The 15005-nt window shown below is 31.4% G+C and overlaps 1 protein-coding gene across 4 annotated transcripts in view; it reads left to right on the plus strand.

Moving 5' to 3' along the window:
- Positions 1-15005, plus strand: part of LOC130450896 (TOX high mobility group box family member 3-like) — a 192452-nt gene that overhangs the window by 120442 nt on the left and 57005 nt on the right. The window contains exon 1 of one of the 4 annotated variants that reach the window (XM_056789625.1): positions 1973-2011. The exons of the other annotated variants lie outside the window; for them this stretch is intronic. The gene's annotated coding sequence lies outside the window, so the exon portion shown is untranslated. Of the gene's footprint in view, positions 1-1972; positions 2012-15005 lie in introns of those variants that run through there. 4 annotated transcript variants of the gene reach the window in all.

Below are 15005 nucleotides of genomic sequence, written 5' to 3' on the forward strand. Positions count from 1 at the left end.
TTAACTGAATTCAAGCGCTAGTACAACATATTTAAGCGAAAAATTAACAAATGGAGCGTGATAAATGAAATCCAAGTGAACTTTTTTTATTTAAAATGTATATACAAAGTACAGTCTGTCATTTTTTCATTGGAAATGCGGATAACTATCGCATTTAGTACATTTTTTTTCTTTATTTCTAGATATTCGGTGAATAAACGAACTCAAAATTGAAATACCAACCTCATCGAATATACCCCCATCCATATTATAACGATTGGTGATACATCTAGCAAATATGTGCATAATCCTTCGCAATTCATCATTTTAACTTAATATTGACAAGGATAAAATTGAGCGATCTTTCGTTGGTCACATGAATATACCTTAAAAGGTGATAAGTATAAAAGATAGACATTTTTTGAGGTTACTGATGAGGCTACATTTAGTACTAATGGGATTATATCGTCTCAAAACTAAAATAGTGGGTTACATATAATCCTCAGTGGGTTATAAATTCTAAAAACTAATACTATCAGAAAGTAAATTGTGTCGGCTTTTAGTACATCATATGATAAATTCCATTCTCCATAACAAATTACTTAACCCTGGTTGTTTAATTTCATCATCTTCTTCTTAATATCTACTGATATGTTTTTTTTGTGTTAGATATTTAATCCATCAACAATTCAGGATTTTTCCACTGTTTGAAAAACAAATTCCATATGCGCAACTAGTCAGTAAGGAGTTTTTCATAAATTTTAGAGAACTAGAATTTCCACATAACATAGTTGATAGCGGACAAAGAACAATCATAATACAATATATTATGTAGCAGAAACAAACTAAATTGTTTCCTCTCAAGCATCTATATCTATCCTGCTATAGATCTTCTTAACGAGAGACCGTCAAGGTTTTTCATCATGAAGATGCTGATCGTGAGGTTGTCATTTCAGAAGGTCAACGGTTCTTGGCCGCCTTTTATTCACCTCAGGTAGACTAGACCTCCTTGGATTAAGAGATCACTAAAAAAGTCTAGTTTCGAGGTAGTTCTCTAACTCCAACAAAAGCAGTCGTCGTCCTACGTATTCCATGAGTGTATTCAAATCCAGGGCTGGTATGATAGACCAAAGGATATTTTAAGCTGGGGATAAAGGAGGACAGACCTTGGCCTTTTTTGCTCGAATTTAGGATTAAGATGTGGCTCATACTACCTTAGAATCAGAAATTGGTAAGGACAGTCCCGTTGAAGGAGATAATGCTTGCATACCTTTCGATTTATATCATCTTTATTTTTAAATTTCCATCGATAGAAATTAATTGTTTCAAATTAGCTATGATTAATTTGGTTATAAGGAAATAATAATACTTATTAACGGTTTAATGGTAATACAGGACTTTGGTAAACTTAATATTGAGTTTTATTTGTACTACTCATATTTATACTCAATCTAAGCAAATTCCTTCAACATTGCAGAGCAATGTTTTGGTGCAGGTTGTTGATATCTTTGAATGACATGGAATTACTCAAAATATCGAAAAATACAATTTTCAAACTGATGCCAAATTTTAAAAACTAAGATATCTTTGTAATGTGACATTTTATTCTCTACAAATTTAAGGCCATGGATTTTTTCATAGAAGTATCTATTTTAAACAAATTTGGTCATGGAAAGCCGTATAATGTAAGATTTCACCAAAATAAAACGATTTCGAATAGAAAATACAGTGTCGAAAACGCAGTGTTTTCCAGCTACAAGCCAGAAATTAAGAAAAAGTGCTAAAATTTGGCGGCTTTTTGGTTACTAAAAGTTAATTCATTACCTGGAAAGGTGCAAACTACACGCATTTATGACCAACCAATGGTTTTAAAACACTTTCCAGCTTGCTGGAAATTAATTCCTCTAAACGGATATTTTCGACTTAATTTTATTGGCCTATTATTCTTATAAGTGCCTTCTGAATGTTATCGTTTATTGTTTCAGGTCAGTTCATGTTCCAGAGCAATTTAAGCCTTCAATTCTAACTCAAGGTAAACTATACTCTTATCGTAATAATTAAAATTTTATTTTTATGTACTTACGAAGCCACTTTAGAAACAATATAAATAATCTCATTGACCCGGGTCAAATAGTAATAAAGAGAACAATAAAATTCAGAAAATAAGTCCAGTTGATTATTAGAGAGTTACAATTCGTGAATTGTGGTGGACGCGCTTTCTTAACTCACAGTCAGATGTCCTAAGTTATCTTATTTACGTTATTCATTTAACTGTTAGAATATAAATTACTTTACATTCATTCGGCAACGTGCCGCTCTAAATGATGACTAAATTTAAAACGATGGCGATGGTTATGAGTATTATATTAGACATTAAACAACAGGAAGGAGTAATAGAAATTCGCATTTTTTCTCTCGACTTTAATTGAATGTAAATTATATAATTTTAAACACATGTGTGCCTTTTGTTTGTCAAGCAAAAGTTTTATCAATTAAATTTGAACATACGATGCGAGATAAAACAGTATATTGTGCATCAAGTGTGAAAAGTTCAACTTTTGGAAGTTTGTTCCAACACACGAGTGAAAAAAATTCTTTTCCCAAATGTTGCACACTATACTTTTTCTACAACTGCACAAATTGAAAGATTAAAAGTAATGGAACTTAATGTTTATTTTTATGATTAGTAAAACCAAAATAATACTAAAGTATTATCTTAACTGTTAAATAATATTATTTAAAATTATAGTATATCGTAAAATTTTCACAATTATGTATAGTTAAAATCGGAACGTCATTTCTTTTTATTAAATTTTCTGTTATTTCAATTTTATATGTTGAGGGTTGATCGTTCATATACGGTGTATTATTTATCTCCATTTTTGTAAAGGGTTGGAGTAGTTTTTCAATAGAGTTGACGATTTTATTAGCAACGTTAATTTTATTTTTAATAGACTCTTCGATGTATCCTTCTGCCACGGTACTGGATTGCTATCCTTCATGGCGCTTTAAGTTTAATAGGTCCCCTAGTGCATTTACTAAAACTGTTATAATGAACGAAGAACGTCTGAAGCAGTGACCTGTTTATAGATGGTTTTTTTTTAATGTTAAATTTAATTGCATTTGTCTTAGCCATACTACTTAATTTATTAATTTGTGATGTGATTTGAAAAGAAACGTTTTGTTGGCTAATCAATCGGTCGAAGAGCAGCATATTTTTTATATATCTCATAAAATTCTCTCGTTATACTTGAACGTTCTTGGCTTTTTTGTTTCTATTCTATTCTAATTTCACAAGTAAAGCTGAATTTAAATCCTCTAAATTATCGATTGTTAACTTCCACAACTCCTCTCTACGACATGCCCCTGCTACGCCTATAGCTGCCGTTGTCTGCAAAAAAAATCCATTTTTCAAAAAAATTCTTGCCACCCGATAGTTTTAAACAGTTCCAAGCGGACACACTATCATCCACCGCAACATTGACCATTGATTTAAAAGTATTGGTTGAAAGTACAAATATCTATCGACCATAATTTGAAATAGAATTTCTAATGATTATTTAATTTCTTTCATCTACTGAAAAATGTTAATTCAAGTAAAATATAAAATTAAATTCCAAAAATAGTTCCTTCTAAATAAATTTTCCTTTATTGGTAGATATTCTTTGTCTGGACGTTTAAAAATCTCTTTCAATATGTTTTAGTTTTTGGGTATGTAATTTCTGATACGTGTATATATCAATGTTATTTTTTATACTGAAGTTTGAAGTTTTCGACAACCCTTCAAAATATACCAAAAGTACAGTTTCCGCTTTTTGCATCTCTTCTCCATTCCATAAATTTCTCATATGCTAATCCATATTTTTTTCTTGAAATTTCCGGCAAAAAATTTAAAGTTACTTTTGCAGCTTTTTTGATATCTTTGGCGGAGTATTATCAAAATCGTCAATACTGTCAGTGTACATATTATTTATTATAAATTGGTATAATTACATCCTACTAAAATAATATTCAATGGAAATTGCGATTTTTATCAAACTAATGAGACTTGAGAATTTAAAAAATAATAATCTGACAGTTGTGTCAACTATTTGAAATTGACAATAACCAACCAAGTTTTCGTCGATTTTTGTTGATTCTCCATATAGATGTTTGTGTTGTGGGCAAAGTGCCGTGAGAAATGATATTTCTAACAGTGTGAGCAATATGTGGTTTTGAAATGAAGTTAACTATGAGAAATACGTCACTTTTTATAGCAGTTATAGAAAAACAATTTTTTTCTACGTCCGTTATAATATTCACGTTTTTTTTCATTCATTTGCATTCATAAAGAATGTAATTTCTAAATCGGTCAAAAAAACCGTGAAAAAAGTGCATTGATGCAATTGGTGATTACTCTATAAATCAAATCGGCACGAGTACGATTTCCGTGGCGCCTGGATTTGAATATGACATTTTGTGAATCGATTATAAATCGAAAATGAAGAATAAAATTTTTCGATATCTCGCTTCATTTTCGAGATATCGATACTTGAAGTTGTATTTAATATTTGTATGTATCAACCTAACCCAACCTAACCTTTCCGTGGTGCACTTTGAGTCTAAAAAAATTTTTCTTCGCGTGAGGATTATTTTAGTTTTGTTATTATGTTTATTCTTATGGGGGGTTTCACCCCCTAGGCCCCACGGAGTCTTCGTCCCTCGACCCCGGTCCCTGGTCTGACCAAAAGCATCAGGCCCGAGGAACGGGTGAGTTTGAAGAGGGGAGATTGGGGGCAGATAAATTCGGAGCGGGTAGATTTGGAACGATTTTTTACAGTTATTTTTCTTATTCGGTTGATTTAAAAATAGGATAAATGATTCAAACATAATTGCCAGAGAACTTTTTCAGAATAATTGTGAAAAACTACAGTAGTCTGGCTTTTCATTTATAAAACAAACGAAAATATATAACTTTCGAAAGCATTCAGAACGTACTTTTTGCTCGAAAGAGGATAGTTTTACATTAAATTACTAATTAAATCTTCAAACTATCATTAAATATTTTTTTTTTATTTTGTAATGAAAAAAAACCGACATTTTCTTATGAAAAACATCAAATTATTCAAGTATTTATCGTATGTTAAATTATATTCATCACAGAGTTATGACAGTCATCAAAAATGGCTGATTTTGCTATAAAAATCTGTTTTTTTTTTCAATATAATTTTGGAGTATCAGGGTAAATAATATAAAAATTAAATAAAAAATCTTTGGTTTATTGAATTACAAGATTCATATTGAATTTAAGTAATAAAATATTCATTTGCAACGAAGTATTGAACTTTAAGTATCGATATCTCGAAAACGAAGCGAGATATCAAATTTCATTCCTCATTTTCGATTTATTTTGGCCTAATTAAGGCAAATCCGCTGTTAAATGGCGACGCCACATAAATCGTACTCTCCCCATCAAATCATTTTCCTAAATAGTTTTCTTATATCTCAAAATACGTAGCTACCTCATTTAAAGTAGAACAAAGTTAAACGCCTAAAAAAGTATTTTAATCTTGACGGATGATATTTTGAAAAACGATAAAAATAATTTTGTTTAGAGATTCTTGTTTTACTATACTTATAAATAGCTACCCTCGTATTCATACTTGGAATATTTTTCGCGATATACTTCACGCACTGATATAAATAACAAATAGGCCATTCAGCTATTTTAGCGGACAGCAATCTTTGAGGGTGAAAAAAAAATTAATTATTAGAGGGGTTACTCATTCATTCGTATTGTTTATTGTTTTATAAAAAAAACCTGTCAACTCTTAAATCTTCACGAACTCTAATAAATCACTTGAAATCCATTTGCTTTATACCGTAGTAACGAGAACACAGATAATAGTGCTGCTTTGAATTTTAAGTGCTTATTTAGACAGTATTTATTAAAGTTTCACAAAAGCTGTCATCTGTCAATAAGAAAACCATCAAATGCTGATTGACGTCTAGTGTTCTCTCGTCCATTGTCTCACGGCTTCTGTTTTGTTTTCGAGCGTAAAATCTAGAGAGTTCTAACAGATTTTTATCTTTTGTTTTCCGAGCGGTGACATGTGTGTATATGTTGTTTTTTGATGACGTGCCATATGGGCGAAATTGGATAAAATTCATCCGAGAAGAACTAACTGTAAAAATTACACAGACAACTGGTCAGTCGACTGACTGACTGACTTGCAATTATTTTTAATTATAATTTGAGACACAAGTCGATACATATTTGTGCAATATGTTCAAAAATGCCAAAGTTTTTCGTAACAATTTATTATTTACAAAATATATATAAACATAGAAAGAAACAAATAAAATAAAATTTAAATCAAATACACAAATAACTTCATTCAAAGATTGGATTAAGATTAAATTATTATTAAAATTCACTTAAGACACAAGAAAATCTTCCAACTTTGATGAACGTCTTTATGGAATCCGAATTCTTTGGAAAAATTGATTGTACCAAAATCATTCACAAATTTGATTCGCAAAAAAAAAGAAAGCAAAAAAATGTTAGTTTATAGTAAATTCTTAACTATAGGTAGTATTTTTAGAAGAAAAGATTTACCAGAACCGCCGCATCCGCCAAACTTTAGACTAACCGTATAGAACCGGCTTCACGGACTATGTCGTTGAGGAATTGTCAGAAAATATCAGGCTAAAAATTTTATTTCTTACTATGCCCATACTTCATTTTTTATTATCGGTGTGGATGGCATTCTCGTATATTGTTTTCAATTTGGATTTTCATCCGATCAATATCATGGAATAATGTTCATACCTCTTGTTGAGTCCTCGACACAATCATATTACTGTTAATCCGATCATCGACAATTTTAAATTCGAAAATATATGTCACAACAGGGCGACTAAAAACGCGAGTTAATATTGTGGTTGGATAGATCGATGGAACTTCAGATTGAAACTTGGAAATTCCATTTAAACTTTTTCAAATTGAAAACTTGATAAACAGATGACCTGAAAATAGTGGATAAAATTCTTTAACCGGTATAATTCGAAGTATTCAAATTTTCTAATATCGATTGCATAACTTTCTCGTCCGCGGGGAACATTCTAGGGCGCAAGATCCCTCGAGTTGAGGGGTTCGAACCCCCTTACAGAGACGGAGTTTGCACCATATCTAGAAAAAACCGCAAGACTTGAGATAATCACGTGTTTTATTAATTGGTACAGCTCATTATTACATAATAGATATTTGCTTGCTTTCTAGGACAAACATCTTAATATTTAGACAAAAGATTAAAGAGTCATCTATAACAAACCACGAAGTAGTCAAATTCAATTGAATTGATTGTGGCTTCTTTGGCTTCTTTTCAGATATTTTTCATTTAGGAAATTTTGCAAATTATAAATCACAAATTTCACAAATGATTTAATAGAAATGAAACACTATAAAGCATTGATGCCGATATAAAATAATCAGTATTAAAATATTTTTTATTCAGCTGCCATTTTTACATATATCAATCATGTTCACTTGAAAGTAAAAATTTCAAAGTACGATTCTGAAGTTTCTCCAAAGTCGCGCTCGATCCGTATCCCTCTTCTCCCCGTTACTCCCTAATAACTCACCCTCGGCCCCCAAACAAACCCAACAACTTCATTCTTAATGAGATTTTCCCGGATCCATAAATTTCAGCCTATAGCTCATTCCACAACATTAATTTCATTGCTAAATACTAGCTATAAATTATAATATAATGAACAAGCAAAATTGGACCGTCCGTATAAATAAGTCATTACCATTGTTGAAATATAGTAAAATCATATTTTGGATATCACTGATTAAGGATCGTGCAATACTGGGTGTCCCACGACAAGTTAAAACTATTTGGGTTTTCCGTTTCTACCGGAAGTCAACTGTAACTTTGTTATTTTAAATAGAACACCCTGAATATTAATTCATTTTTGAAAATCTACCTAAAATTTTAGTAGACTTTTGTCTAAAAACTTTTTTCGAAAAGTGAATACTTTTTCAGTTATTAATTTTGTTGTAAAAATATTGACCGTTGCAGACCCTTATAAATTATTTTTTTACGAGGATACACTCAAAGATACGAAAATGGTTTCTATTCGGTTGCTTTTAATAAGTTCAGACGTATTTCAATCTATGTTGAGAAATTTTTTATTTTATACAGGATGTGCATAAAAAGTGTTCAAAGTTTAACTTCATAAATATCAAATTTCTTTATTTTTTTAAATAAAACTATTTTATTTTCATGAAAATGAATTTGCCTTATTTAATCAGAAGAAAGATCGTATGTTGAAATTTTCATGATTTTACTCTAAGTATTTTGCCATATACAGATAGTTTTAACTCGTCGTGGGACACCCTGTATAGAGTGACTTACTTCTTCTTTGTCGAACTACATGAGTTGTCTACATGCTTTTTTCTACGTGGTATAGCAGCTTAATGATCTGGATTCCACACACATAAAATGTTTGAAAGAATAGGAATGTGTGGGTACTTAGGATACTAGACCAACACATAGACTGTACCCTGCAAAATCAAGACCACAAGTACAAGACCCAGTCTAACTTGACATGGGTCTTTGCTTTGCATTTCCTCATCACTAGTCACTGTTGTGTTGTGTTCCTTCACTCTCTAATCTTTATTTCTTTTTGTTGTGCCTAACGCGTATATTAGAATTCAAAATTTTATTGACGATTGGTGAAATCAAACTTTTAGGAATTCTCTATTCCATTTAATGAACAAAGTGAAATATCAGCAAATAATTTCTTGCTTTTCATGTTATGAATGTAATCACTTCGTAATATTGCGAACAACGATAATGAAATGCAACAGTAACAAAATGGAACCCTAGCCATATTAAATAAGTTAGTTAATTTACAACAACTGTTCTCTCTACCAGACTGAAATTTAATTAAAAAGTTGGAATTAGTTTTTGTTGTAATTCAACAATTTTAAATGCTTTTCTTCTTTTTTTTTCTTGCTTCCTGCTACATAATCAAACTTTCCAAAGGATAATGAGCAGAGATAAGATGTCTTTCGAACGAAATTTGTAGTAATAGATTTAATTACATGTTTTATTGATGAGTTTTTTAGCAGTACCCGAGAAATAGGTGATTCAAATCGTTGAGCAGATTATTAGAGACTGTTTTATCAAACAGAAACATTGAAACAATTTATTAAATGATAAAAAATCAATCTTTAGTATTCCATAAAATACCGGGTTTTTTATAAATTGTTACAACAAGGAATAAATAAGAACATTTCAAACAATTTTTTAAAATTGTATCATCTTGAATTCTAACAAAATTAACGGGAAGCTAATATTTTAACGTACACTTTTTTTAGAAAATTGACCTATAGAAGAAATGCAACAATAAGTATAAATTCAGAACCAAGAATTATGTTATTTTATTATTTCTTCAAAACTCCGATTTGGTGCTGTATAAATCAACTTTCTTGGTTCCATTCGACACTTCTCATTTCAGAATGTTACCTCCCACTATTTGTCCTCAACATCTTGTTTAACAATCTCTTTTATTGTGATTTTTGTTGGACATAATCCTTTATTTATGTTTGTCCGGTGATGCTAATCCTGCGATTGATCTCACCGTTTTCTATCCCATCTTCGCAAATTGTGGCATCAATATTTAATGACCCCATTTATTTTAATAGAATTATTAGCATCTGGAAATAATCATTTGAGTTGATTTTGATATTCCTCCCATTATTTTCCTGCCTACTTCTTATTACAAGTCAATTAACAATTTTATATTCCAAAATTTTTGAAATCGGCGGAAGACTCCTTTAGGCCGGCAAAATCCCGCTTTTCAAAAATCTCTGGAGAAATTAATCTTCACGTTAGCATGGTCGCTGACCAAAAGAACAAGGTAACTATCTCTAAAATTGTCAAATTCTCAGTCAGAAATATCACGACTTCCGCAAATATAAAATTGGGGCTTAATTTAAAAATTTATAATCAGATCCATAATGAAAAACGCCACATCAGTTGACAGTCATAAATAAAATGTGAATGAAGTTAGCAGTAAACTTCTTGAGCAAAATCGGGTCACACGTCATGACGACAATCTAGCCAGGTGCAACACTAGCTCAATTTCAAAAACACCATATAACAAATCACTCATCAAAACAACCTTTCAACGGACTGAACAACCAAATGCAATATCCGCAAAATTTACAAAAATACTTCACGAATAACTTAATTCGTGAACAGGTAACTAGAGGTTGCTCGAACCTTCCAAGGGGAACCAACTTTGCTCTTACTTGGATGTTTTTTAAGATCAAGAAAGCATAGATGAAGTGTAGAATTCCGTTCAATGCCTTCTTCGCAGATTTGTCTGAGTGTACAGGTTAGTTAACCCAGAATAATATTGCACCCTCACTGTACTATTTCCGACTTTATGTCAACTTTTGGTTACTACACTCTCACTCTCTTTTGTCTTTTTTTTAATTAGCACTATTATAGAGAGGTCTGAGTCTTTGTGTATTCCTTTCTGTTTCCAGGTAATTCTTTGTAAAGAGTTGCATTTTGCACTGCATTTTCCAAATACATTTCGAGTATCGTAATGTCTCTACCTGCATTTTTTCCATTCTCATATTATCTGATGTCCTCATGTTATAATATTATCTTCTTCTTGTTCAATAATAATGATATATGTTTTATCTTGTCTTCATCCCATTTGAGTGCAGCTTACCAGAAGTTTTTCAAAATATTCTTTCCACCTTTTCATTATTTCATCTTTCTCATTTTTAAGTACATTGTCTTGCTTGTTTTCTTTACTTTAAGCTGACAAGATTTAATGTTTCTCATGGTTTTAAGACGTTGAGAAAGAAATATAACAAATATTTTTTATTTAGATAGGTTTGCTGGGAAACCATATCTCAATAGATTAAAATCGATCTTTCAGCGCAAATTTCGGATGAGACACTCTGTATAAATATACTCTAGCGTCAGGTAGAAAATACTTTGAATAACAGTTAGTTACAATTTTTTATCTCTTCAACGTTGTATCATCATTACAAATGGAATAATAACCCATTGAATTAATGTGTAGTATTGTTTACTAGTAACACTGAAGAAAAAAATAATAAAGTTTATGTATTCAAATGATCCATTCATCATGCTACCGGTATAAAGGACAATTTTCCAACTTGAAAAAGCATGAAAAATATTACTAACGGTAATTTATCTGTACATCAAAGTCAACGAATGAATGTCATTCATCTTATTTTCGTTCGCGTTAATCGAATCAACATACTTGCCTCTCCAATTTTCACTTGAACAGACTTATTCATACACATATATATTACTAAAGACTAAAGAAATTACTGGACATGCCATCCATGATACCATTGATACCTTTGGTGTCGTCGTTCTGGAATGTTCCAGATATCATAGAGAGGAATTGGAATTAGCGGTGGGTTGCTTGATATGATGAGAGTATCTCAATTGATCATTAAAGAAAATATCAAAAGCAGAATAGAGACGTATGTCGTCTTTATATTATGAATAGAAATCATCTCACACTCTTGCTCTGCTGGTCTTTGCATGTTATCTACTCTTCATTGATGTTTATAAAATGCGCATCTCTGAACTGTCTTTAGCTTCGTCGGTATGGCATGTTTATGTAAACCGATTCATCAGCCAAATGGCTGATGATAGGGAAAAAATATCGTAAACCTATCACTACAACCCCAGCCTTGCAGAGGAGGATCCCCTATATCAGTACCAATTCCAATGAACCTTCCTCCCTTAAAAAAATTTCCTCATCCCCTCCAAAATATACCCAACGAATTTCTTTCCGTCTCTATGTATGTCTCTCATCGTCTTAAGCATCTATTGGTTATACATTAGAGAAGTGGTAAAGTACTCAAACTCCAAAACCGAATTGAACAACTCTGTTTGTATCACCTTTTTGAATATAATAAGATGAAATTCGATAGTTTGGTGTGTATCATTTACATTTTGGCCTCACAACTCAATTTCTATCTCCTACATCGAATCACTTCCAAAAAATCATTCATGGCATCGTAAAATGAAACGGTTTGTCGATGAATGTGAATTTTGTTTATTTATTTCAGTTCTTTATTACCAGAACAGATCGAATTATTTCTTCAAAACATAGCGAAGTACCATATTTTTTTAGAAGTAGTTGTTGGTTTTCCATAAAATGACAAAGTCACAGTCTGCTATTTCTTCTAATCGATAAGCCAAAAAATTATGTTTTCTTGTAGTTATATAAAACTATATATTTCTATAAAATATATCTGATAAAAATACAAATCAAGTGGTCCGAGCATTTTCCAAAAAGTATTTGAAGCATTGATTTTATTCAAAATTACACACTCATATTGTGTACAGGTTTGAGTCCACCAAATTGTAGTTGATTCAATAAAAAAAGGGAGAATCATCACTTCTACTGATACACACTTTCAATGGTTTCCGTTCTAATCCAATTTTATTGTAGTAGATGTGACAAAGATATTAGATTCGAAACATTGGTATTTCCTAAAATCACGTAGCTGAAACTCTTTATGTATTTGAAACATGTACATGTTCAAGAATTTATTCTACTCTTGTAACTACGAGCGTTGCTACTCAAGTTTTGAGATAGACAAATAAAAACCTATATTTATAATTGGATACAGTTTTGCAAAATATTCACCATTAAAGTCAATACAGTTTTACATTCTTTTGAATCAATTGTCAAAGCAGTTTTTCTATTGAACCCGCCAACTGATCCTTGAGGTGTAAAGAAATGTTGACCTTGCAATTTATTCTGCGGATGACCCATCAACTCGATGTTTAGACTGTTTTTGTTTGAAACGATGTGTGAGAGCTCCCATTGTCATAGTGGAGAATGATTCGTCTTCTGCGATTGGTTTCCCAGATTTTTTTAACACTTCTGGCAAATAAATGCTGATTTACCATCCAGAATTGACTGTTGATAATGACTGTTCTATCTTGCTCTAATGAAACGGTGGAGACATGTTGAATTATGCCTAAAAAACAATCGATAAGTCGGTTCGAAGAAGTGCTTCATGCGCGAACAGATTTTGTTGGATTTGGCTCGACCCATACAGTCGATTGTTGTTTAGTTTCAGATACATATGCATAGATCTATGGTTCGTCGTCTGTCATGATCTTTAGGCGTCTTTGGAAGCACCACGATTAAATTTTGGCATTTTTTGCACCAATCAACACGAGCTTTTATTGAACGTTTACACACAGTATCAATCAGTGTTACCATATCTCAAAACTTAAGTAGCAACCCTCGTAAAACGATTTTTTTGAAGTGTAGATTCTATTTTTATCAATTTTTGTACTTATATAGCATACATACATATTATTTGTATATCTGTATTGTAAACCTCTTTGTCAACGCCTATTAACTGTTCAACATCTTGTACATTTGAGTGACAATTGGTGAACTGTCAGCAAGTTATCTTGGTTATCTTGGTGCTGTGTTCAAAGAATTTTAACGCAAGATTTTAGAGAGCAGCTGTGAGGTTTGCTCCCAAATCTCAGACTGATAATCAGAAAGATAAGTTGGAACATGTCGTTGTTTGAAGGAACAACTTGAAACTGACAAATTACAATCAAATGACAAGGGCGTTTATGCAGATTTTGGTTCTGAGGTTAGGGTTCTTTCAGAAAGATAATATACCTATACAGACATCCATCTTTATTAAGCGCTAACCGCTATGTATATTTTCCTTATTTCCACGCATAAAAAAAGCTTGATAGGATACCGGTTTCTCGACATTGGAAAGGTCAAAAAAAACGAAGAAGGAGCTGTCATCCATTTCCACAGATGAGCTCAAAGAATATTGATTTATGTATTACTTATAATTAGGAGTATTTTGAAGATTTATCACGTTGGTTGTTTTATAAACATTTGGAATTCAACCGGTAGTGGCAATTTTGACATAATTAACTCATAATTTGTTTGGTGAATGCTTTAAACTGAATGTCACGATATATCCAGATATGAATTCGGTTTTCCATTTGTTGAAACCTAATACTATAGCTTGGCCTTTAAGTTGAGTAAATATTTATAAACAGCCAAATAATTTGTTGTCGTGGAAACAATATCAATTTCCAGAACAAAAAAAATCTAGCTACAAAGGCATTTTGTCCGAGAGTTGTAACAATAAATTCAAAAACAATGGTTGGTCGCGATCTACGTCATAATAAAAAAAAACAAAGGAACGCGCTCGTTATGTTTTATTTAGATTTTTAATTTTTTCACGAACAAGAGAAGCTGAATTGGTGTTCTGAATATCTGCAGACCAGAACCCAGTTATTAATTGTGTCGTGTCCAGGAATGATGTACGATTTTTACTTGAATAGAAAAACCGGATAGCGAATGAAATTAAAGATGAATCGCTCCATTTTTATCTCTAGTATATGTCGGAAACAAATTGATAAACTTGTCTATTCAATTATAATACTATTTATGAAAAAGTATTTATTAGACGTGAAATTCATTCCAAAATTACATGTTTGAACAGGAAATAATAAATTATTGTTTTGGTAGTTCGGACAGTTTTATTCATTTATTCCCAAAACAAATACAGAAAACTGTACTAATCACATGTGATCAAGAAACTAATCTAAAAGGAGTAATTTAGGCATGCGTTTCAATAAATATACTGTTCCGTTCAGAGAAATCTACATTTAGTTACTCGCGAAATTTGAAATTTTTGACATGCGTTTTCATTTTTTATAAAAATTCTTGCCTGATTATATTTTTAATCACCTAAGTACGATATTAGTAATTAATAATATTGATTTTCATTTATCGTAGGTGCCGAGTAAATAAAAAATTATCATTTAATAAAATAATGTATTTAAGTTGGCGAGCCTGACATATAGCCAACATCAAATCAAGAAACTTTACTGAAATAGTTAGATTCTATATACATCTATGTTTAAGTGTAATCAATCTAAGGCATTTAATTATATCGATCAAGTAAACAA

The sequence above is a fragment of the Diorhabda sublineata genome, chromosome 1 (genome assembly GCF_026230105.1).
Source record: "Diorhabda sublineata isolate icDioSubl1.1 chromosome 1, icDioSubl1.1, whole genome shotgun sequence".
NCBI classification, from domain to species: domain Eukaryota; kingdom Metazoa; phylum Arthropoda; class Insecta; order Coleoptera; family Chrysomelidae; genus Diorhabda; species Diorhabda sublineata.